The following is a 26468-nucleotide window of genomic DNA, read 5'->3' as shown; positions in this document are numbered from 1 at the left end:
TCATCAATGTACCTCTTGCATATAATTTCTCTCTTAAAAACATTATGGTAGAAATAAAAAAACTGAAGTGACTCTATGAGGCCATTAACAGAAACATTTGTATGTGCTGCTGGCTTTTTTCCAGGTTCCATTTCTATTAAGTTGTATGTTTTCTATGCATATACTCACTCCACATGTTAACTTCCTTTTTCACTTTCACTGACACTTAACTCTCCCCTATTGAATAATTCTTGCTCAAATCAAGCACTAGCTGGAGTTTCTCGTGCAAATTCTTTGTCTTACTAGCCTAGAAAAAATATTATATTTCATGGAGCTTCAGGGCTATAGTACTTACATAAGTCTAGAAAGTTCAATCTGTAGGAGTACTCTGTAATGTCCCATTCTGATAATCTGGTAACTTAAATTTGACACATGGTATTGGAAGGAGTTATTTATCTAGTAAGATTGGCTTAATTTTTCTATATTTTCCCCTCAGTTCAGTTTATTGTTTTTAATTGTCTTTAACATCTTAAAGTTAAATTTTACTGAAATTTATGGGACAAAAGTATATTATTGTACTATTTTATATATGCTGAAACTCTTATGAATCTATTACTAGCAAATATCAATAATCTATAGCAACACATAGGTTTTTCTTTCTTCTAGCAATCATCAAGAATTTGGATAAGGGAGATAACTGGGGTGGTGCCTATATTTACAAATCGGACTGTTAGAAGAAAAATTATATTATTACCAGGAAGAGAGAAAATTATAGGAAGAAATAAACAATTTAATTTAAGACAAATTGATGTTAAAGCCTGCTGTGACAGCTAGGTACGATTGTGTTCCCAGTAAAACAAATCTAGAGATTAAGATAAAAACCAATGAGTTTGGGTGTCTTCAGAATAGAGGAAATTTCTGAAGTTGGTGCAGAGAGAGTAGAAAACGATTCCTCTGAAGTAAGTCAGTAAAATTCAGGGCTATGAACTCAGATCTTTGAGAAACTTCTGTAGCCTGCTGGGTCAGAATGCGCGGGTTCCATCTTTGTTCAAGATACTGACTTTGTATTCACTGGCTTTATTTGAGTTACACCCTTTGTTTCATGAGGAAACTTAAGCTGTATTTTCACATATCAAAACTAACCAACAATAAGATGAGGAAGTCTTCATTGACCACAAGAGTTATCTGAAAGCAAAGTCTGAAAGAGTTCTCTCTTTGACGGTGGCCACAGAAAGTGCCTCCCATTGTGTTGTGTCTGTACCTCCATTTAGCCACCATTCCATGAACCTTTATTTTGCTCCAAAGTTGAGCAGAATTTGATTTAACTGCCAAAATACACAAACCAGTTTCTGAAAGCAAAATGTTACTACGTCAAGTCATGTCCTGTTTCCTTTTCTTTATGGGAAGGTTTTTCATTACAAATTCAATTTCTTTAATAGATAGAAGGCTATTTAGATTTTCTATTTTGTTTTCTTTTTATTAAGGGTGGTAGTGAAATAATACCAACTTGAGGAAAAGCTTACATTTTTATAATATCTAACAATAAAGGAGAAAAGATCTCCTTACAAGAAATCTTTTGTTTAAATCTTCCCTTTCTGTTGAAAATTAAGCCACCATGAATGTGAGACCAAAAAAATGTTGGTCTTTGCTTCTAATACAACACAGATGGGTGATGTGCCACTCTGAGGCCATGCAGGGGAGCAACTTTTCAGCACTGGAAAGGTCACGTCAGAATTAAGTTGGTTTCAGTAAAATGAAACCAAATGAAATCTTTGTGTCCAACCCCCCACCAAACTCAATTTTTTCAAGTTCTTCCATAGAGACATAGGCAGAGAATTGCTGATGTTACCTACCACAGGCTCTGCTGTTGATAATCTGGAGAGATGAGCTGGTTCACTGCCCAGAAAATCTCATCACTAAAGCACCTTTAATTCTTTTCTTAGACATTCTGTGTCTCACCATCCAGAAAGTGAGCCATGAATCTTGATGAAGCAAGTAAATTAAATTGTTCTTAAAACTTTCAATGACTTTCCCTTTGAAATGAAAAACAACATTAATTTCTAAGTTTTAGTAATTAATAAATGCTCCATGTGTATACTCTAATTTAGAATAAAACATATCCAGTGTGAAAAACTTCTCACACCAGCATAAGACTTGGGAATGCCAACTTTTGCTGTAAGAAATGACTGTGGATTTGCCGTCATATTATGGCTGCCTAGAGTACTAGGAGAGATTTTTGACCTTGAAGCATTGACATATATGTAGAATTTCACAAGGATTTTTCATTGGGAGAATTTATAAATTGAGCATCTTCCATTTCAATTGACAGTGAGCAAAGCTTGCTATTTCTTTCCCCAAAGTCACCCCTCTCTTTTATTCAATTACTGGAGTATTTTTACAAATACACTTCTAGTCCATTTACATAGATGCCAATTCTGTATTGTCATCGACACTTTGAGTAAAAGAAGAATTAGGTCAGCATCTGGTTGTAAGTGCCAATTTTTTTTTAATTATCAAATATATTTATTACAACCTACTCCTCTTAGGGATGGTGATAGGGGAATGAGGAACATCAACATTAAAGACTTTAGAAGCTGTTGAACCTTCCACAAAGGTAAAGTATTTTGTGTTATATCTGGTAGCCAACTATGCTTTTCCCTGTTGTTACTGTTTGAAAGTGCTCTCTGCACTTTCCAAAGCTCCAGAATGACCTTTAAGCATTTTATTACTAGATCCAGGAGCTCTGAGAAATTCAATGTTGGGGGTTCTTCCCTTATTTAATGTTCCTGTTTGATATAAATAGTAATGGTAATGACTAATATTTATATAGTTTTACTGAAAGCCAGATGTCTTTCTAAGCACTTTATAGAAATTAGCTCATTTTAACCTCAATTTTACAAGAGTTAAAATAAGAGTTAAGATAGACCATTGACCTGAATAAAAAAAAAAAAAGATAAGTGAGTAACAGAGAGGTTATTAACTTGTTTCAGGTCACAAGAGAAGGGTGGAGGCAGGAAATGAGCACAGGCAGTATAGCTTCGCATAGGCTATAAAGCATGTTTTAATACAACCTCATGCTGGATACTCATGAGGTTATGTTAAAGACAAGAATCACATCCCATTTACCAAGTTCCACATTTTAGATTATAATGGCATATATTTTAGCCAGTAATTCACACCTCAGAAACCATGCTGAAGAAATAATACATAACTCAGAAACTTTAACCACCAAAGATGTTCATTAGGATATTAATATAATAATGGTAGATATTACCTTAAAAAACAAAGATTTAATAAGATTGAGGTATAATATTCAATATAAACCATTGACAGTATCTTAATGGTCAGCTATACCTTTATTTTAAATAATGTGTGAGACCTCGAAATAATTTTTATAATGACAAGTTAAAAAAAGCAATATCAATATATGAAGTTTAGTCACTGTCATCTCGTTGCTCATCGATTTGCTCACGTGGGCACCAGTAATGTCTCCATGTGAGACTTGTTACTGTTTTTGGCATATCCAATATGCCACGGGTAGTTTGCTTATATTATATTTATATAAAGTATGTACATAGACAAATTTTGAAGAATAATAAGACTAGAAAGACAAATCAAAGTGCTGAGCTTATGCTTTGCATGCAGGAGCCTGGGTTCAATCCCTAGCAATTCATGGTCCCAAACAGCCCATAAGAGTAACATCTAAGAACAGTGCCAAGAGTAGCTCTTGGGTACCACCAAATGTGATCTAAAAGGAAAAATAAAATATGATTTTAAGAAATAAACAATTGGGAGTGAAGAGATAGTATAGCAAATGACACTTGTCTTGCATGCAGTCAACTTTTTCCGGCATCATTTCCCTGGAGCACTGTCAGGAGTGACCCTTGAGCAGAGAGTCGGGACTAAGTCCTGAGCACTGCCAGGTGCCGCCCGAAGAGAAAGAACAAAAAGAAATAAAACATTTGCTGACTTTAAATGACTTTTTAAAAATCATGCACATATTTTACTTCCTACTTTGAAAAATCAACATATGGGTTTTATAATGGAAAGGCGATCAAGTTTATTTTACAACTTCTATTGATCTTTTTTCCTCTAAAATTTTTAAGTTTTTCTGTTCCTCTGTAAAATTTATTTGCTTTTTTCTATCCTCCATCAGTGATTAAAAGGGGCATATTAAGGTACACTTGATCCTCATGAAGAGGTCAGTCTGACAAAGAAAGTTAGGCAAAATATCTGAAAATCCTTTCTTCTAAGTAGGGCATACAGCATTTGAGACCTAACAATGACTTGAATAATGAAGAATAGGAAGCAAGCCAGAAAAGAGAAAGCAATCTTTAAAAAACTCTTAGCAAAAAAATAAAAGCTGAACTATGTAATTGATAGACCCATGTCATCTCTCCAAGTGAGACAGATAAGTCACAAAATGGTCAAGAGGATAGGATTCAAGAACAGAAAAGTCGACTACTTGGAAATTCTTGGATAGGATAAAAGAGAGCAGATGGGGAAAGGGACCAACCTAGTTATTGCCAGTATAAGGGTCTGTATAAGTTCAATGTCCAGTTAGGAAAATAAAAATCAGTCAAGGTTCCAAGTAGAACAAATTTAATACAGAAGTTGATTAGCAAGTGTTGAAAGAATATATGGGCATACTAGAAGGAAAGGTAAAGTTATCCTGAAATTAGAACAGTTTTTTAAAAAAAGGAAAACAACTACAAACCCCAGGACCTGAGAGAAACAGGAGAAGAGGTGATACCCAGAACCCTTGATGACTAAAACATAGCAAGAGCTGTGGCTGCTGTCACTTACCAGAGGTCAGTAGTCTGCCAGCTCAATGCTAAGGGAGCCCAGGGGCCCAATGCTGGCCCCTAATGTTGGCTGCCACTTTCCCATCCAGTGCACACAGTCATGAAAGACTGAAGCTGCTGCAGCAGCCCCTGTTGTTGCTGTCGTTGCTGCTACCTGAACTTCCAGGAGGATGAGCAACTTCCTCTAGGACTCTAATTCACAGACTGTGAAGGACAAACCCAGACTCCATCTTAAAAGCAGAGATCCATGTCTCTTCCTTCTTTTCTGCCTTCTAATGTCCTTCTGTGCTTTCTTTAGTAGAATGGAAGCTTCCTGGAAGAAAACTCTGATTTGCAGCATGCAAATTTCTAGCCCTCCATGCTGTATGAAAATGGAGCCAAGTCAACCAAAATAACCAATACAGATAGGAATATCAGACTGGAAATAGCCTTAAGGGTACATTGACACTGAACTTGGGAGTCACTGAACTCTCCAGGCTCCTACAAGAAGATATGATGGCTGTCTAAAATTCAGGTGAGCAGAGGCAGAGAGGCAGTATGGCGGTTAGGATGCAGGCATGAGTGTGCCTTGGATTCAAGGGCACCCCAAGCATCCAACTGCTGCCTGGGAAGTCCCTGAGCTCCAATGGATGTGTCTTCCAGCACTGCAGGTGTGATCATAGATCTTCAGCACCACTTCTCACAGCCTGAGAAGCATCATATTCTAACAGAACCATCTAGTTGGCCAAGAATAGGTGTGGGATCCCTGGCCTTTGAAGCACCACTTAGGAGTGTCCTCTGTCAACAAAAAGAGAAAACTCAGGTGAGCATAATCAGCATCTTCAGAGATTCAAACATCCACACATAAAGGATGCATTGACAAGATACCAGGACATGATTCACAATAGATCTTTTATCATTTAATCCTCACTTAACATTTCATTATTTACTGTTTCACTTGCAAACCCGAAAACTAAGTTCAGTCTGAACTCAAACATTCTAGTTCTAACTTTAGCTCAAAACATGAGACTCTCCAGATCAAAATGGATTAAAGACCTCAACATTAGACCACAAACCATAAGGTACATTGAAGACAAGGTCGGCGAAACCCTCCACGATATTGAAGATAAAGGTATCTTCAAAGGTGACACGGAACTAAGCAATCTAGTAAAAACAGAGATCAACAAATGGGACTACATTAAACTAAAAAGCTTCTGCACCGCAAGAGATACAGTGACCAGAATACAAAGACTATCCACAGAATGGGAAAGGATATTTACACAATACCCATCAGATAAGGGGTTGATATCAATGGTATATAAAGCACTGGTTGAACTCTACAAGAAGAAAACATCCAACCCCATCAAAAAATGGGGCGAAGAAATGAACAGAAACTTTACCAAGGAAGAAATACGAATGGCCAAAAGGCACATGAAAAAGTGCTCTGCATCACTAATCATCAGAGAGATGCAGATCAAAACAACTTTGAGATACCACCTCACACCACAGAGACTAGCACACATCCAAAAGAACAAAAGCAACCGCTGTTGGAGAGGATGTGGGGAGAAAGGGACCCTTCCTCACTGCTGGTGGGAATGCCGACTGGTTCAGCCCTTCTGGAAAACAATATGGACGACTCTCAAAAAATTAGATATTGAATTCCCATTTGACCCAGCAATACCACTGCTGGGAATATATCCCAGAGAGGCAAAAAAGTACAATCGAAACAACATCTGCACATGTATGTTCATCGCAGCACTGTTTACAATAGCCAGAATCTGGAAAAAACCCGAATGCCCCAGAACGGATGACTGGTTGAGGAAACTTTGGTACATCTATACAATGGAATACTATGCAGCTGTTAGAAAAAAGGAGGTCAAGAATTTTGTAGTCAAGTGGATGGGCATGAAAAGTTTCATGCTGAGTGAAATGAGTCAGAAAGAGAGAGACAGACATAGAAAGATTGCACTCATCTATGGTATATAGAATAACAGAGTGGGAGACTAACACCCAAGAACTGTAGAAATAAGTACCAGGAGGTTGACTCCATGGCTTCGAGGCTGGCCTCACGTTCCGGGGAAAGGTCAACTCAGAGAAGCGATCACCAACTACATTGTAGTCGAAGGCCATGTGGGGGAAGGGAGTTGCGGGCTGAATGAGGGTTAGAGACTGAGCACAGCGGCCACTCAACACCTTTATTGCAAACCACAACAGCTAATTAGAGAGAGAAAACAGAAGGGAATGCCTTGCCACAGTGGCAGGGTGGGGTGAGGGGGAGATGGGATTGGGAGGGTGGGAGGGACACTGGGTTTACGGGTGGTGGAGAATGGGCACTGGTGAAGGGATGGGTTCCCAAACTTTGTATGAGGGAAGTATAAGCACAAAAGTGTATAAATCTGTAACTGTACCCTCACGGTGATTCTCTAATTAAAAATAAATAAATTTAAGAAGGACCTCTAAAAAAAAAAAAAAAAAACATGAGACTCTCACCTCTTACTATTTGAGATTATTTATTAGGCTAATATATTTTTTTGAGATGAACACAGATGTAAGCTGCTCTTTTGTAAGCTTGTAAATTAATCTTGCTTTGTTTTGTTTATTTCCTGTTATGCTCATAAACTTATTTTTGTGACATTGTTAAACAATAAATAAGAGGGAGTGGTTGAGACTGATCTAAAACTTCTTATGTTTGGGGACCTCCCTTGGTGATGCACAAAGGTTACACATGGCTCTGCACTCAGGAATTATTCCTGGCAGTACTTGTGGGACCACATGTAATGCCAGGGATGGATCCTTGGTTGGCCACATGTCAGGCAAATGTTCAACCCAATATACTATCTCTGCACAGCAGAAGGGCATTCGCCTTTCATGCGGCCAACCCGTGTTCAATTCCTCTGCCCCTCTCGGAGAGCCCGGCAAGCTACCGAGAGTATCTCGCCCGCATGGCAGAGTCTAGCAAGGTACCCATGGTGTATTGGATATGCCAAAAAACAGTAACAATAAGTTTCACAATGAGAGACATTACTGGTGCCTGCTCGAACAAATCGATGAGCAATGGGATGACAGTGACAGTGACCCTTAAATTTGTCTTAAGTAAAAATATAGTTGGGTACAATTATGGGCATAATGATAAACTGACTAGGGTCAGAGAGACAGCTCAAAGAAATAGACTACATGCCTTACATGCAGAAACCCTGGATTTTATCCGTGGCACTACATGAGCCCCTGTGTACTATTGGTTGTGACTCCGGTGACTGCCAGAACCACTTACCTGAAGCAGTACCATGCCAGTTAGAGCATCACTCTTGCAGTCCACACAGCCAGTCCAAGGATCACCAGAAGTGACATGAGTCAGTGTTCCTAAGACCTAACTGAGAAGATACCTCAAAAAAAAGAGTATTTTTATAATCACCTTTCAGGATCAATTATCATATGTTGGAGACATACAATAATTGGACTCAATTCAGAGGTAAAAAAAAAGTTGTGTACAAACATTGCTTAGGACTTCCCAAGTTTTTTCCTATCTGGAGCACAATGAAAAACTAACCAGATATAGTTATGAAGAAGGAATCTCTGCCCTTCCCCCTTCACCACCCACTTCAGATGAAACACCAGCCATCCCCTGTCCCTCTGCATCTTCACAATGCTCAAGACTCATCATCAGACAGTACAGGAAACTACACCAACATCCAGGTCATCTGCTCAAATCCAATCCCACTCTCCACTCTGCCTGGAGTGCCTTCAGCATGCTCACCTGTGAGATGCAAACATTGAGAGAAGCCGAATACTCTGTCCTTCCTCAGTGCTACTCTTTTGGTCACTCTCTCTATCCATCTCTCTATCCATCTCTCTCTCTCTTCTCTCTCACTCTCACACACACACACACACACACACATATGCACGTCTGCACACATCACATACAGACACATAAACAAACACATACAGCCACCAGACCTGAACAATCAGAAGTCTTCAGTGCTTTGCATCATCCCTGGTTAATGATTATTGTATTGTTGAATAAAATAACTGAAAGAAAGGGAAATATGGTAGGTAAAGGAAAGTACTTTGACAAATATTTTTCCTTACATTTAAATGGACTTTAAAGTTTGTATATATACATGTATGTGTATACTATAGACCACGTATGCTTATACAAATACATAGATATATATATACTTCATATGCAGAGTATTATGTGCATTATCATATGTACACAAAACTTTAATTCTCAGAAAGTAAACTCAGTAGATGTTACTAATCTCATTCTAATAAGAGAATATAAAGTTCAAAAGATTAAGTGATTTCCCAAACTCCCAGCCCATCTTTAAAAAAACCTATCAATTTTAAGATGTTATCATGTTCACATGCAAACACTTTCTACTCAATTTTTCACATTGTTTCATCAAAAAAAAACCCTGAGAAAATGATAAGACCCTCCACCTTCAAAATTTACAAAGTACATTTTAGCTAGAATTTTCTTCCACATTAATTAACCTTGTATGTAAGTTTCCTTTCTAAGCAGACTAAAAGGTCTAGTCTGTCTGGGAGAATAAAGTTGTAAACTATCCATTGGTACAATGATCCTTCACACTTATAAGCTGAAGTTGGTGTTGACTATGGCAGTAAAGGCTTCTTTCCCTCTCACTCACTCCTTACTCATTGTTCTTAATGAACTAAAGCCAACGAAGTAAGAGAGCATTGAACAAAGTGACAGTTCAAAATGTTGAAATGGATGATTGATAATCAGTTACAATCTATGTGTGTGGGTTTTATCAGTCTAAATCTAATTACGTGTAGGAACTAATTTCATCTTTTACCATCAAAACAGAGCTCTGGTAACACATATGGCCTTTCATTCGATCCCATTTATTAGGCAAAGGTTTTGTAAAAAGATAAAGGGACAATGGAGAAGCAGGAAATGAGAAGAGAGAGAAAGAAGAAAGAACATACCATAGGAGAGAGAGAAAGGAGAGAGAGAGAGAGGATGAATATGTAGGGATAGAATAGGAAGGAATATATAACAACTTGTTTGGCTTTGTAAATGAATAGTTTATTGCCTACAAGCTAAGAGATGGGTCATTGAAAGGACAGTTATTCCATGACTCTGGGAAGTGGACAAAAGTTACTGCCAATCAGTCAAGGAGAGATGAGATCATACCAACATAAAATGAAATGATCTGTAGCAAATATCAGAGAAATTCTAATGCTGATTTGGTGAAACTTTTGAGTAAAAGGAGGCCTTTGAGAGATGAACACTGAGACCCAAATGAGAAAGAAAGATGTCAAACCTATTGGTAGAATAATGATCCTGAGAGTTAAGAATCGTTTTTTTTTTCTTTTTGGGTCACACCCAGTGATGCTCAGGAGTTATTCCTGGCTCCTCTGTAGCAAGAAATTACTCCTAGTGCTGCTAGGGGTGATCATATGGGATGCCGAGGATCAAACCAGGGTCGGACGAGTGCAAGGCAAATGCCTTACTCACTGTACTATTGCTCCGACCCCAAGTTAAAAATCTTTAATTGATGCTGCTAACTGGCTTTGTAGTAGTGATCCTTTCACAATATTTTCAAATAATGAATCACCAAATGTACACCTGAATATAATATAGCATTATATGTTGATTATATCTCAATTTCTAAAAATTAATAAATAATAATAATAAAGTCTATCTGCAGTTCTCTATCAAACAGTTCCTATGTGAAAACCTTTTTGATGCCAGCAGAAAATTCTTATGAGTTGGATTTCTATGCTCTCTATGTTTAGTTTTATTTATTCATGACAATAGTCTTATGGGGTAGGGGCTACTATCACAACCTTATAGTTGAGAAAGGAGGCTAGGAAGGACCATATTATTTTATTTTGGCTTACAAATTTGTATCATTAGGTCAACGTTCATGTTCCTAATCCTTCACAGCCTGATGAATAGTTTCTCACTCTCAAGATCTCATTTCATCCTCAGGACACAGCCAAGACAGCATAATGATCCATCCTTTGCAGATAAGAAACTGAAGCAGAGAAGGGTCAGTGTCTGCTGTATGTCAAACCAAAGTGGTTGGGCAGGGATTTGCACAGGCCCAACATAATCCACAGTCCATAAACTTTCCCTTTCACATATCACCTGCATAGGGAAAAAAATCTCCTTTCCAGAACTATAGACTCAATAAAAGAAATGGGATTGCTCCTGTGTTTTTAATGTTTCAGATGTCTCAGAGCTTGGCCAAGAAGGATGTCTACATTCCCAAGTCCCCACTAAGAAATTATACAATTTTCCATGTGGAAGGTCTGTCAGGATTTCTAGGACAATGCAGAAATAGAGAACCTCACAGCCCTAGATAAAAGAACTAAGTGAAAAGAAGTTAAAAATCTCCCACATAACTCTGGGATAAGAAGGGCATTCTGTTAGGAAAGAACCAACTTTTTATAAAGGCAATCAGCGTTGGATTTATTTCCACACACCACTGCTCCCAGAAGTCTGCCTTTTAGTAAGTTGCAAAACTGCTGTTTCTCCAAGCTCACACTTGGATGTTTACAACCCTATCATTCTTTATAACTCAACTCAAAAGAATTTAGCTGGGGGTATTACAAGAGTAAAATTTAAAAATAATAAATACCTACTTTGGAATAAAATGTCTAATCATACAGGCTTAGTGGCTTTATCTTTCTCATCCAGGGAACAGTGAACAGTGAACAGTGAACCCCAATGGTCAGGGGTTTTTGTTGATAAAAGAGTAAATTAAGAAAACTGCTTTTATCCCTTTGTTATAGCCTCATGTTTCCCACCCTCTCTTCTTTAATACACATATAGCCTCATTCCTTATTATGGGTATCTTCATGTTTTGGGAGCTTTTTTGGGTTCTATGTACATAGGTTATATAGCTGAGATATTCTTTTACACAGGCATACCAACAAAACAGCACCAACACAGAGGAGTGTTTTTAATTATATATTATTATAATATTTTATTATATTATGATATAATATTGTATTATATTATGAAATATAACATAATATATACATGTTATACAACCCAGTCATGCACTTAGACCTGAACCAGTTCTACAGAGCACACAGCTCATGGGAGGTCTTTGACAAACTAGCCAACCTAGAGTGGTTCCAAGTGTCTAATGAAAGAAACTAAAAATCTATAGTCTAAATATATGGATGATTTGATGGTGACTTTGATCCAGGTCAACTCTGTTTCATTGTCAGAAAGACCTTAATTCATCCGTATTCCAGTTCCTTCCATTCTCTTTTTCTAAAGCAGGTTTATCTGAATACATGATCTTTTGGACTTGAGAGTTGGTTGAGCAAAACAATCTCCACTTTGCTTATGATCTTCCCAGAAATATGTCAGCACAGTCTTTACACTTTCGTCCCAGGAAAGAGGCTTGTTTTACACTCTTCTACTGCCTGTCTTCACAGTCAGAGTGACCCACTTGATCTTGTGGGAGGGGGCTGGGGGACGCTTCAGGGAGAGACCCAGTCTGTGGACAGGGAGGGAAATCCTGGAGTGATTAAATTTTCCCAGACAACTCTGTATGGGTTCATTCACATACAGTAAATTTCTTTGTCCTGTTAGTGCTAAGATGTCATCTTGGAAAGTTTAGAGTAAGACAGGCCCAGGAAGCCAAGGACAAGTTCATGAGAAGCAAATGCTTTATTGGACATGGAAACTCCTCAAGCATTATTCCAGAGCATCAAATTCACTGAGCTTAAGTCCAAAACTATTCTAATTAGCTCTTTCTCATTCAAAACCACTGACTACAAAGAAGCTATTTTTTACCTTTTTTAATTCAAGTGACTCTGCCTTTATGGAGGAAGATGATAATTTTAATGCTTTGGGTTCAGTTCCTTTGGATATAAATTAAAAAGTCCTCATCCTGCAATCCCTATGTTTAATCTATACCAAACTTTCCTTAAATTTAATCTATACCACACTTACATGTCCTTAAGGAACATCTGTTAATCATAATTAAGGATTCTCCTATTACATGTGTCTACATAAGGAATCACAAAGATGCAAGATGTTTACTTTATATAAGTAGCCAAGGAAAGAATTCAGGCAAGCGTTGATAATTCTATTCCAAGACTTAAACTTCCAGACAATTGAAGGAAGAGTGGAGAACTGCTTAATGTTTTTAAAAAATGTTTTTCAGATAAAAATGACATGTCTATATCTTCAAAGTCAAAAATAATGGCTTAGTTTTGGGGGTCCATGTAGATAATAAAGCCAGGCCTCAGGAAACTAAATAGAATGACCAAAACAAGAAGAAGTAAATAGAAAAGAAGGAGAAGAAAGAAAGAGGGAAAATACCTTAGGTATCCATTAGTTTATTCCTTCTCTTACAAAACCTTCCTCCCTTTCCCAGGAGTCATATCTTAGCATGGTTTGATCGAAACTGAAAGGGTTTCTATATGTCATGTTACATTGACACTAAATGAGGAGGAAACATAATTAAACCCAAGAGCCATTTGGCTAGGCAATGACAGGAAGGTGGCACTTTACGCCTGCCCACATCTGTTCTGCGGGCCATGTGTTTTGTGATGCAGCCCTTCTGTGCAGAAAAGTCCTCGTCAGACACAGGGGCACCTCCCATCCCCACCGGTGCCAATTCCTATCAAAGGCTTGCGACAGAGAGGGTTGACACATGCCAACTCCCCACCTTCCCCAAGGATTTTCGGTGTGAGCCCCTTCCCTATCTACACTTCCTCCAAGATGACCTCATCTAGTTCCATGACTTTTAACAACAAAATATTTTCAAATTTGTAACTCCAGCCTAGCCACGCTTGGGACATTTGGGACCAAAAACAAACATGTGTTTTGTGGGCTTTTTTGTTTTTTGCCAAACCTTGTCTCAATAAACAAATAGAGTCACCAAAATGAACCTATGAGCACCATCCTAGCAGCCCAATATTATACAATCCTGAAAAATAAATATCCTGCTGTACAAGGGAGTGACCACTCCATCCATGACACAGTGGCATTTCCCTGCTATCCCAGGCACCAGAGGAGCACTTTTAAAATGCTTGAAAAAAATCGTTCCAAAGACCAGGATCCGAGACACAGGGCCAGGCCAGGAATTTCTTATCCTGCTTTAAGGGGCTATTGTCTTCAGCCCCAATTTCAATTTCAAACTCCAAATGTTAGATGTAGCCAGCTTCTCAGCATATGACCATGCACCAGGCCCATCTCTGGCATATTGATATGGTTTTATTTCTCTAAGAAATACATCATATTTATTTCACTAGTTTGTGTCTATATATGACCCTATGCTCTCTTCAGTAACTTACCATTGCCAAACGTCTCATCAAAGCTCTCATGATTCCCCAGACCATCATTATCATGATGAAGGAAGATGATGGTGACCAAATGCCACCCACTTGATCAGAGTCTCATTAAAACATACAAATTATGCTGACCTCATTCTGCCCGATTCATTGATGGAAAGAAAGAGGAAGACCATAAGCTCAGAAAATGAATCTAATTGTAGAAAAAGACATTCCTTTCCTCAGTGACCAAGATAGGGACCCAGTTAATAATCTTCTGAACCAAATGAGAAAATTAACATTGTGGCTTAAAGGGGGCACAGAAAAGTATTCACAAGCATTCCAAGTTTAAAAAAAGTATTATTTTTCATTTTTTCCCCTTTTCTCCCAACCCAACCCCATTAACCAGGAAATCTAGTGATTCACAGCCAGGAGATACGTGGGGGCACTTCTAGGGAGCCATGTGCTTTGGATCCCAGCAGGTTAAAAAGTGTGACCCTAATCTAAATGAGATATCAGAGATTGTGTTAATCTCCCCGGAAACTAGTATCAAGCCTTTCCCAGACGTTTTGAAGACTTAGATATCTCAAAAGAGAAAAGCAACTGCTACAATTAATAGACTTTAATACTATATATTCACCGAAAGTCTCAACAAGAAAAAAAATCCTTAGTGTTTAATTCCCTGGAACAAATATTGTGAAGCTTCTATAAACCTAAGTGCTACATTTTTCATTCTGTTTGCTGGACACAATGGGGTTCCTTTTGTTTTGCTATATAAATACTATGACCTTTCCCCAAGATACGCTATCACTTTTTCCTAATGACTTTTTTAATTTACCAACTTGTAGTTCCAGGCCTATCCTAGGTGCCCCAGTTAAATGTCTTAAGACCACTTCCTGACTGTTATAGAGTCCCTCCTTTTTTGGCCACAAATTGTCTGAAGTGGGAGAGAATTCTTAGAGTATACATGTGTGTAAAAGCAGCCTGTGGTGTGCATGTGTGAAGAACAGTAGGTGATCATTCAACTTCACTTCTTTCTGATTGCAGAAGTTCAGAAAACGGCTAAAGCCATCTCCAAAATTCTGTGTAAAGGCATTCCTTTCTGAAAATCATCCAGTGATTTTTTTATCCTATTGCGATATGATAAGTACCAACACTATTAGCGATTACTTTCTCATCTTTAACCACAGATATATCAGTCTATGAGAGTTTTCCATGAGAATCCTTAAAGCAAGCTTACATGACCAGTAACCAATTTGAACAGATTTCATTGTTTGTATTGTGTGGTCGACATCCCTATTCACCAATTTTTATACTAACCATTAAAAGCAATTTAGAGCTTCAGGTTATATGTGCTTAACTGGGTTCTTTGCTGCCTTAGGGAATTTTGATATTCAAATATATAAGAGCAACATCACTGCTCATGAAGTACCAAGTGACATTCAAAAGAAAGTTCACCTTTCATACAGTCAAAATTCTTTGCAGGAAACATCTGCAAAAAATTATCACACTATGCAGAACTGTGATCTCATTTACCTAACTTAAAGTAGGAAAATCCAGGGATCCATTGGGGGAGAGTAAAAGATAATCATGGAATTGGATATTTGACTATAACCTAGTCCCAATGATGCCAAATAGTCTGTGAGAATAAGCAATAAAGAGAAGCATTCAAGGTCACTTGGAGGTCCTCACATCTTAGAAGAATGAATACATTGAGATATTTTGCTTCCATTTTCAATAAATTCAGGACATAGGTCTTAAAGAGGAGTTGGTTGGGAGGGAAAATATTCTTGAAAAGGTAAAACAAACTTGTAAATTTGGATTACTTAGCAGAAAAAACCAAGCATTCCACCTGTCAGCTACAGACAGATCAAGCATAGAGTCATCTTGCTCTATATTTTGTGAAATGAATTAATCAAGCTTTTTCTTCCACAAAGGTATATTACAACTTTCTCTAAACTCTGGGCCCTTTAATACTTTCTCCAAAATACTGTCAAAGCAGACACTCTAAAATATATATATGATTATGCTACTCTCTGGCTTACAACTTTCCCAATTTAAAGATTTCATAGAAAACTCAAATTTCTGAATATGGCATGTACTTCTCCCTCCCACTGTGTCCTATACCATGTCATTCCATTCTACAGCTTTTGTCTCATGTTCTTAGCATAATGAATCACTTGCAATTCCCAGAATGTTTCATACTCTCTCATGCTTCCATAGATTTTGTTTATACTACTCCTTATTTCTAGAATGATACTCACTTAAGTAAATCTTTCGGATAAGTTTATTCAATCCTCTAATAAAACCTTATTCTTTTCTAGAAAGTCTTCTCTGGCTTCATTCTAGATCAGGTTCTCCTTCCTCTGCTTCAGCAGTCCTGGTTTATTTTCATACTCTTCTGTAATTACTTACTTATAGGAAATGAAATTAACACTAATACTTTCATACAGAATTATGCTAAAAGAAGATCTGTGTAAATTATGCTAAAAAATTTTAATTTATCTGATATTCAGTAGTAAGCCTGTCAGAGGAGGTGCTAGAAGGGATGACTTTGGGGCAGTGATGGAGGAAAGTGGGCACTCCAGGTAAGGGAGTGGTACTGGATTGTGTTATTTATGAAACCACATATTTAACTCTATTACAAATCATAGTGTATACAAAATGTGCTGTCAAGGAGATAGGCTATGGGTGGGAAGGAACCTGAAGACATTGGTGGAGGGAAGTTGATATCGGGGGTGAAATTGGTGTTGAAACACTGTATGCCTGAAATTCAACTGTTAATAATTTTGTAAATCACAGGGTCTCAATAAAAAATTAAATAAATAACAAAGGTATCACTTGTATCACTTGTCATCCCGTTGATCTTCGATTTGCTCCAGCAAGTGCCAGTAATGTCTCCATTCGTCCCTGTTGTGTGCAAGTGTAGCCCAATGGTATCTGCTCACTCCAGGAACACTAAGAGCCTCAAACCGTTCGTTCAAGGTTCTGATGAAGAAGTCTGACCATCTCGTTGGTGGGCAGCCACTTGGTCTTTTGACATCCCGTGGAATCCAGTAGGTAACAGCTCTAGTCCAGTGGTCGTCTCTAAATCGCATTACGTGTCCGGCCCATCTGATTTTCGATGCCTTGGCAAACGAGACAGTGTCCCTGATTCTTGATCATCAACAGAGAAAAAAATCTGAATTCCTTCTCTCACTTGAGTGAGGTGTGATATTCCAAGCATAGCTCTTTCGATTCCTCTTTGGGATACTTAAAGGTATAATAACATAAAACAAAAGGCTACAAAAATCCCACCCAATTGTTTATGAACTTTTCTGTGGTCTTTTTTTCTGTTGTCCTTGCAAGATATTTGGTACCCTTAATGTCCATTATCTTCTTTAATATCATGAACTAAATGGAAATTGCATCACTTTTGTTCATATCTCATTAGCCACTACTACTTGCAAAATGAAGAAAGAAATACAACTAGTTATGTTGACCTTAGCCAAGCTAAACTGAAGGGTGCTCACAGAATAAGAGTAAAAAAGAGCAAAGAGAAGGAAGGGAAAGAAGTTGAGGAGAAAAAAAGAAGATCCTCAAAATCATCTAGAAGTGGGAAACTTAAATATGAAGAAACATTAATGGATACAGTGAGAAAATAGAGAAGTTTAAAAAAAATAATTCAGAAATATTTTCCACAAAGTTTCACATCACCTCATACAGAAAAACATGACAGAAGAATCCATGAAGAAATGGAGGAAGAAAATAAAATCAGAACTTGACAAAGTCAATCACACTCCTGTTTTATAGAACTTGAAAACTTAGATCTCAAATTTAAAACATGAGCTTTAGACATAACAGTTCTTTAGCTTTTTAACCCCCAAGCTATAAATTAGCTGATATGCATCTCTCGACTTGTGAAATTTTTCTTTTGGCAAACAGATAAAGAACTCAGCATACACGAAGGAGTTTCCTAAGGTTTAACCCAGTAAAAGAAAAGATTGCAACAGTACTCCTTACCCTGCCAAAACTTCAGGAATCCACTAATTTCTCCAATGGTTTCTGTAACATGCTCAGTTTCTAAGCAGCATAATCCTAAAAGAAACAAGTTACTACTTAAAACAAATTATGAGCACCATGTGAAAGTATGTTTTGCAGCAACTTACCTAAACTTTTATTTCTAAAGTAACTGGGCATTTGGTTTTCCTTTTACTGTTTAACATAATATTAACGTCAAAAAACATACTCTTCATTCCCTTGGTACTCTATCCACCGTTCCCTGATATGCGTCTATACAGGACATAGGCTCTCCTCTAGAAATTGAAGGTAGGTCCTTACTGGGTGCTATATGAGCCTCATCTTTAGGAATCACAGAAACAAAAATGGACCAGGAAAAAGACTTTTGTGGCAGAAATCAATTTCAATAATCTAAGGAATTCTGATACTCTAGTTGGGAGCTCTCTGTTAATTTCTTGAGTGTGAGGTGTGGGGAGGGCAGGGAACAGACAGCTTGACAAAGTGAGGGGAAAATGTTCTCGATTATTGAAGAAAATATGATTTGCTGAAAAAAAAACAAGAAAAAAGTCAGGGAAACAAAGATAGATAAAAAATACACATTATTCTGGGAAGAGTAAGGACAGAAAAAGAAAGCAAAGACTCTAATACAGATGCACAATTTTGCTCTATTTGCCAAGAGAAATATGTAGTCATAGTTGACAAAATAATTTCAGTTTCTAGTAATTTCATGTAACAAATTCTTCCTGCTACAAAACACAAAAAGAAACATAAACACAAATTAGATTTCTTTCTCTGAAGAACTCTATGTAGAAAATAAGTAGTATAAAAACTAGATGACATTAAACAATAATTTATGATAAAGAGGAGCTTCATTGGAGAAAACTGCAATAGAGTTGATGTAAAGGTCATAGGAAATAGAGATATATTGAAACTGTGTATACAGCATGAGTGTATATTAGATTTTTTTAATGTAATAAGTAAACAGAATAGTGACAAAATGCATAACTTTAAACCAGTAAAGGTCTATCAATGTAAAGATGACAAAAAGAAAAAAATCATACAGAAAAGGTAAGGGCAAAAGTGAATGATCAAATTACAGAAATAAGGCCAGAATGATAGTACAGCAGGTAGTGTGTTTACCTTGTTCATGACAAATGCAAGTTTGATTCCTGGCATCCCATATGGTCCCCAAGCACCACCATGAGTAATTCCTGAGTGCAGAGCCAAAAGTTACTTCTGAACATTTCCCACATATGCCCCAACAAACAAGGTTAGAAATAAATAAATATATATACATATACAGATCAATAAAAAGTGAGCTAAACTTATCATTATAAACACAGATGAAAAATTGTTCTGTATGTTCTTTGAAATAGGTACAATTAAAATATCAGAAGAGGGGGCTGGAGCAATACACAGCGGGTAGGGTGTTTGCCTTGCACACAGGCTGACCTGAGTTCGATTCCCAGCATCCCATATGGTTCCCCTGAGCACCACCAGGAGAAATTCCTGAGTGCAGAGCCAGGAATAGCCCCATGCATCATCAGGTGTGACCCCCCCAAAAAAGCAAAAAAATAAAATAAAATATCAGAAGAAAGAAAGGATTAATGACAGTATACTAAACAAATGCAAATCAAAAGAAAATTGATAAAGCTATATTAATCTCAAGCTAGAGTTTAAGGTAAAAAGTAATTTGTAATTTTACATATAAAAGTGGTTATCACATTACAGAGAGAGATATAAATTCTAAAAGTACATACGTAACAGCATATGTCTTATGCCATACAAATCAGTGAGATCTCTGTAGGTGGTATGTCTACACACAGTTATAATAGGGTTTGAAACATTATAGCATGAAGATTCCACCAGAAAACCATTAACCTTGCTTAAGGAAGATTGAACACAGACATCTGTAGAACCAAAAAGTTTGATGGAAATCACGTAGCAGTTCCACCTATATGGACCCAAGTGTCACAGAAAAACAAGCATTTATTGGCTCTCTGAAAAAGAAAACTTCCTTTTCTGTTGGAGTATGGAGCAGGAGATAGAAATATGAAACATAAAGATTTCCCACCTCTGCAGTCTCTGACTTCTTGGCAGTTGTCCTCCAGAAAGGGAGAAGCTTTACTCCTTCAGCAGCAGTATAAAGATGGCCCCATGAAGCAGCTCCCTTTGTTATGGGTTGGGACATTCTCCCAGGGAGATTCTGCTTGAGCACTTCTTAAAATCATGTGGCCCGAGCTACAGTACCATGGGTAGGGCACATACTTTGCATGAAGTCAATCCAGGTTTAATCCTGGCAGCCCATATGGTTCCCTGAGCCTGGCCAGGAGTGATTCTCTGAGCACAGAGAGAGGAGTACAACCTGCACTGTTGGGTGGGGCCCAAAACATGTAATTAATTATTTAATTAAAATTGTAATAAAGGTTTGAAGTAAAGTCAAAATCCATTATAAAGGAAGCTTCTTAGTTCCTTCTTTCAACTAAGATTATATAACTTGACTTCCCTGGTAGAGTAACACAATGAATAAATGTCCAGGCCTGGCATCAGGTGATCATGGATTCATATTCTAACTGCAACAAACATGTGTATAATAATTTAGCTTAAACTCCATATGCTTGTTTCTATGCTTATAAAAAATAAGATAGTATATGTAAAATACTTAGGACAGTGGCTGTCATTGAACAATCATAGAAATTTCTGGAAAAATTGATGGTGATGATGATGATGATGATGATGATGATGATGATGATGATGACGACGATGATGAAAATGACTATGATGATGGCTAGAGAATCCTACGAAGATGCCTCTTTCCAGTTATTGACAATCAAATGAAGTTCTTATTAGTCCTTTATAAGTTAGATCAAGCTTTACATGGACATGGTTCTGTTTGTACAGTTAGGGTGAGTGTAAGTCAACTTCTCCGGCTCCTACAGTCCTCTACTGTTTCACTACTTGTTTGGCAATGTCCTGTGTCACTGGCTGAAGACAAAGAAGATTTTATTGTGGGCAGTGCATGTGACCACTGTGGCCCTTTGCTGGAAAACAGATTCTTGCCCTAACAAACCAAGAGAGTTCTGGGCGATAAATGTGCAGCCCCTTTGCCAATAAAAATAACTGAAACTTCACTGTTTTTATCACAGTTCAGTATGTCATCAATAACAAGAAAATACCCCCCATTTTTCTCTCTTTTTCAAGAAAAACTGGGAAGAACGAACTGTTTTCCAAGCATGTTTATGGTTCTGACCACCTTTCCCTGATTCTTCTTAGCACACTGATGACACTCTTTTCTTCATTCACAGCCTGTCACTCCCACTCCCTACTTCAAGAAGAGACTTCTAGTAGGTTGAAAGAAATCTGCCTCCCCTTAGTGCACCCGGGTCTATGGTGTCAGCTCCCCAGGGGACCTGCAGCCAACTGCTTGAGGCAATTTGACAGGGTCCCCTCGGGCTCTGAGTAGCCATTACCATTATTCCCTCTGAGGACTTCAGTTCAAGGAATCAAAGAAAGTATAAAGATCGACTCTCCAAATAACAGAAAAGAGAAAACAACTTTTTATGTAGAATCCCATCTAGATATATTGAAAATCACATTCATGATGTAAGAAGGAAGGAAAAATAATGTCCTCAAGTCCCTTTGTGGATCTGATATAAACATGTAAATATTTCAGCTCCTGGTCCCTGCCTTTTTGCCCATTACTTTTGCTCACTTGTTTGTTTTCTTCATTTATTATTCAAGATATTCACCTGACTGGCAGGGGAATAAATTATCCTGGAAACAAAATCAACAACAGACAATTGATTGGCTTCCTGTAAACACTACTCATGGGGTCTCCACCATTTGTCGGAGCATCTATCTATAAGCACAAAAACCAATTCACACTCAACCACTCTATTTTTCACTCCAGCTTTCAATAAGATTATAAAACATAAGAGAAATGACTTGTGTTTCTTTCTGTTGAAGTCACATAAATATATTCTATTTTCAATCCATTTCCAGGACATGTCTACGTTTGCTGTATGCTTCTGAGTTTCACTTGGGCATGACCCGTGCTGCTAACAACCTTTGACTTATTGGCAGTTTTTCAGGGTGGAAGAGAGGATGCGGGTTAGTTGTTTTACTGGGTGATTTTTTTGAAATCCTATAATGTGAACATATTTGCTGGAACTGCTGGCTTTTCTCAGATCTTAACATGTAGACAAATAATAAATTTATTTTTCATTGTGTTGCTGTTTTATCCAGCTGGCTGCATTTCCCCTATGTGGGGATACTGTGGAACTAAACAGATGGGAGAAGATGAAGCAGGGAGTGCTCCTGTTATATTTTCCCTCTCCGTCAGAAAGTAAGTTTCGCCATTTGCAGCCCTAACAACCTGGAACGGAAATTCAGTTTACTTCAAATTGCAAAGTTGCACAGACAAATGAAAAGGGAAAATAGCCATAGCATTAACAGTAGACTTTCCGCCTCATGCACTACTGATATCAAGTGAAACATCCAAGGAACAAGAGAAGACAGGACCAGATAAACAGAATCAGGAAGAGCCTAAATGATGAAGTCTAACTTCTGATTCAGCAGTGCCTTTGCAGGCACACACACAGAACTCCAAAGTGAATGTGTTACAAAGTTGACTGAAAAGAATGTCCTTTCCTGCTTGGAAACCAATGAGCCTGCAACCTCTAAGATTTGTCCTGGCACTTTCCATCTGAATCTTTATTTTGTGTCCAGCCAGGTAACAGAGAAGATGAAGGACGCTTTGACTAATTCCTCTAGCAGAAAGTCCTTCATGTACTTAATGGCCCAGATCTAGTTCTCCTAGGGCCCCAACAAAATATTCTTGGGACAAACAAATGTTCTAAGATTCCTAATAGAATGGGCAGTAGATCAGGCGACGGTTGGAGTCAAGTCCTGTAGAGACCACAGTATCACCTCTGCCATCAGCACACAAGACTTAAAGTGATGGTGCTGACACAATCCCCACCCCCACCCCCAGGTGTAATTTTTAACCTCCAAGGGCTCTTACACTTCAGGCTAAACATATGTTTTTTAACGTTCTCCTTTTAGAAACTGTCACTCCCACTAGACCCGGTTCATGATTTCTCCCTAACATTGCACATCATCAAGCCTAAAGTCTCCACTCCCCAAAACCTAAAATGCTATATTGAAGCAGAGGGGGAACCATGAGAATCATCTCCCTTGAACCGGGGGCTTGGAAGAATGACACTGAAACTAAAAAGTATAGATACCCAAATTTCATCTACTTAATGTGTCATTTACCTCTAAAACAGAAACTTCAAAATCTGAAGCATTGATGACAAGGTTCATATTTTTGTTTGTTTTTGACTTATATCCGGAGGTACACAGGACTTACTTCTGACTCTGAGCTCAGAGACCATTTCTAGTGGGCCTCACGGGGCCATATTGGATGAAAGGTACTGAACCCGGGTCAGCCATATGCAAGGCAAGTGCCCTACCTGCTGTACTATCTCTCCAGCCCCTAAGGATTTATTATCTCTCACATCGAAACTCTTCCACTAGCTTAGCTTATTTAGCCTATGGATTATCTCTTCCATAATCAGGAAAAGAAAGTGTTTTCCTGGCATCCAACAAAGTCTGAGCACCAAACAAAATGACAGCCAATTGTTCCAAATCTCAGGTGAGCCCAACTCTTGAAGTTTGGAAGGTGCAGGTGCAGGCTGAGGAAGCTGCTGCTCACTGGGGACTGACTGAGAAGAAGTCAGCCATGCAGCATCTTGCTGCTCTCTCCAGCCTGAGTTATTTCCCTTTCAACGAAACACCTGCTCTGCCCCAGGCCAGATGGCAAGTTCTCCAGTCAGCATCCTGCAGACAAGTGGTCTAAGCACCAGGGATTTTGACCTTGGGAAAGTAATGCATTTCACTCTTCATTGGACTTACATTATATTAATTTTCTGTTGGATGATATCCCAGCGATTAACTCCAATGAGAGAAATCTGGGTGGGTGACCAAATAATATGAAAAAATATTTGAGAGAAGGGATATTTAGGAGTAGACAATAAGCTGTGGCTTCCTTTTTAAGATTATAAAGGACCCTAGGAACTTTCAACCTTGGAGACCATACCCAACTTATATAATGACAAGTACTTTAGAATGCAGCCACATATTGTATATAACTTAGAAAGCAGTCTTATTCAAGACTAAACCAAGAATTTATTTATTATTCTCAATTTGATTTTTTTGCTTTTTGGGTCACACCCATCGAAGCACAGGGGTTATTCCTGGCTCTGCACTCAGGAATGACTCCTGGCGGTGCTCAGGGGACCATGTGGATCCTGGGATTCGAACCCGGTTCAGCCACGTGCAAGGCAAACGCCCTACCTTCTGTGCTATCACTCTAGCCCCAATTCAATTTTTTTTTTTGCCTTTTTGGTTTTTGGACCATACCTTGCTGTGCTCAGGGATTGCTCCTGGCTTTGTATTCTGGAATTATTCCTGGCAGTGCTCAAGGTACCACATGGAATGCTCGGGATTAAACCCTATTCAGCCACATTTCAAGCCTTACCCAATGTACTATGTATTCCAATGTGCTACGTACCCAATGTACTCCAGGCCACCAATTTACCAATTTTACTGTTAAAGTTGTTATTTGTATTTTGTATGCACAATACGTTTTTTTCAGAATTGAACATTACTTCTAAGCCACCCCCTTTCACCCCTTATCAAAGAGAGTGTGATATTGACCATAGAGACTAAAGCTAAGGAGGAGTAGGAGGCCAGGGAGCAGCTGCAATGGAGACTGGGTAATAGTAGCCCCAGGGTTTGACAGCTAACTTAAGGAGTCAACTTATGCCACACACAGAGAAGCGGCATTGAAGACATTGTAAGGGTCAATGATGGCTTCAGTGGAAGAAAACTACTGCCTTAAGGTGAGCTTTACTCCTCCGTTCTGCTTTCCCTCCCTTTTGAAATCTCCTCTTTGACCTCCTTATCAGATGGAGCCAGCCCAGTGGAAAGTGTAGGCCTTTTCCCAAACAGGAGAGCCCCTGATTCTCTGAAACACCTGAGAAATTCAGGGTGAGTTAATATCAATTATACTTATTTAGGGGCACATCCCGAGGTACTCAGAGATCACAGTGCTTAGGGGACATCTGTGGTGCCTGGGATTTGAACCTGGTTCATGACCTTAGCAAGTCAAGTGCCTCAACCTCTGTACTATCTCTCTGCCTCCTAATTAATTTTTAAAAGACCCAGACTATAGTTCAAAGGAGTGGAGCAAATGCCTGCATGTGTGAGGCACTGAATCCCATCCCTGAGACCACAGCTCTATCTTTTCCCCAGCAACACTGGGTGTAGCTCTAGTAGCCACTAGGCATCCTGGGCCACAGCAGCAGTGAACTGAGCACTGAACCATTGTTATATGAGCAATATGGGGTGGAGGATCACAGGGTAGAGCCTCTACCCAGTCTCCAGGGGATGTGCCTGTAAAGAAAAGGGAAAGTAAGTTGAAGAGGAGACTCCAGATGTAATAGATGCAACCTCACAATTTACTTAACCAGCTCTTGACAATGAAATATGGTTGCCCTTCTATTTTATTCCCAAATCACTATGACATCAGTTCCCATGATCCCAGTTCTTGGAATCTAGGAGTGATTTACTTAACAATTTCCAGAAACACTCACTAATTTCTCCCCTTGCAAGAGTCCCTAGCCTCCTGGACTGCAACCTCCTTGTCACGGGGCCACACGGCTGTCTTTCCTAACCACACCCTCAGGAGAGGCTCCGTGGCTGGGCTCGGTGGTGTAGACTGCTGGAAGTCCCCCTCTAGGCTTGGATAACACTGTCTCTTTTGTTAATCCTTCTGAAACAGGAACTCTTCAGTTCTGGAAACCAACCTGAAACTTTTAATAAGATTTTATCGGTGGTAGACAGCAGCCCTGACTTTATCAGGGGATACATGAAAACTGACCCAAAAAAGTTGCAGTTCTTAATAGAATTAGCTCCTGCGGTTCATAGGCCCAAAGTGATGCCAGGGGCTCTTATGAAATCAGCATCTTCTCTGGCTCCTGCTGTTTCCACACACACACCAATGTCGATGCTTCATTTAAGCCCACCCGATCACTGCCTCAAGAAGAAAAGGCAGCATGTTCTTTTCAAAATCCAAACTTGTCTAAGTTTCATTCCTTAGTATGTTTGGCTTCCTAAAAGTAACCATTCCCTTGAGCTATATATCCATCCAAGTGCTCAGTCTGATATGGAAACCCATGCCAGGAACTCAGCAAGATTCTTTAAGTTAGAGAACACATTTTTCAAAGAGTAGACAATCAAATTTAGATAAAGCTATACAAGGGACACCAGTAATCCTGATTAGCATGTCTTATACTACTAAGTCAAGTTTTAATTTTTACTACAATGCAAGGTAAGAAAATTAAATCTGTATGATATGTTTGCTATAGTTAAGTT

The sequence above is a fragment of the Sorex araneus genome, chromosome 1 (assembly GCF_027595985.1).
Source record: "Sorex araneus isolate mSorAra2 chromosome 1, mSorAra2.pri, whole genome shotgun sequence".
NCBI classification, from domain to species: Eukaryota; Metazoa; Chordata; class Mammalia; order Eulipotyphla; family Soricidae; genus Sorex; species Sorex araneus.
The sequence above is the reverse complement of the archived record's forward strand: the minus strand, read 5'-3'. Positions refer to the sequence as shown.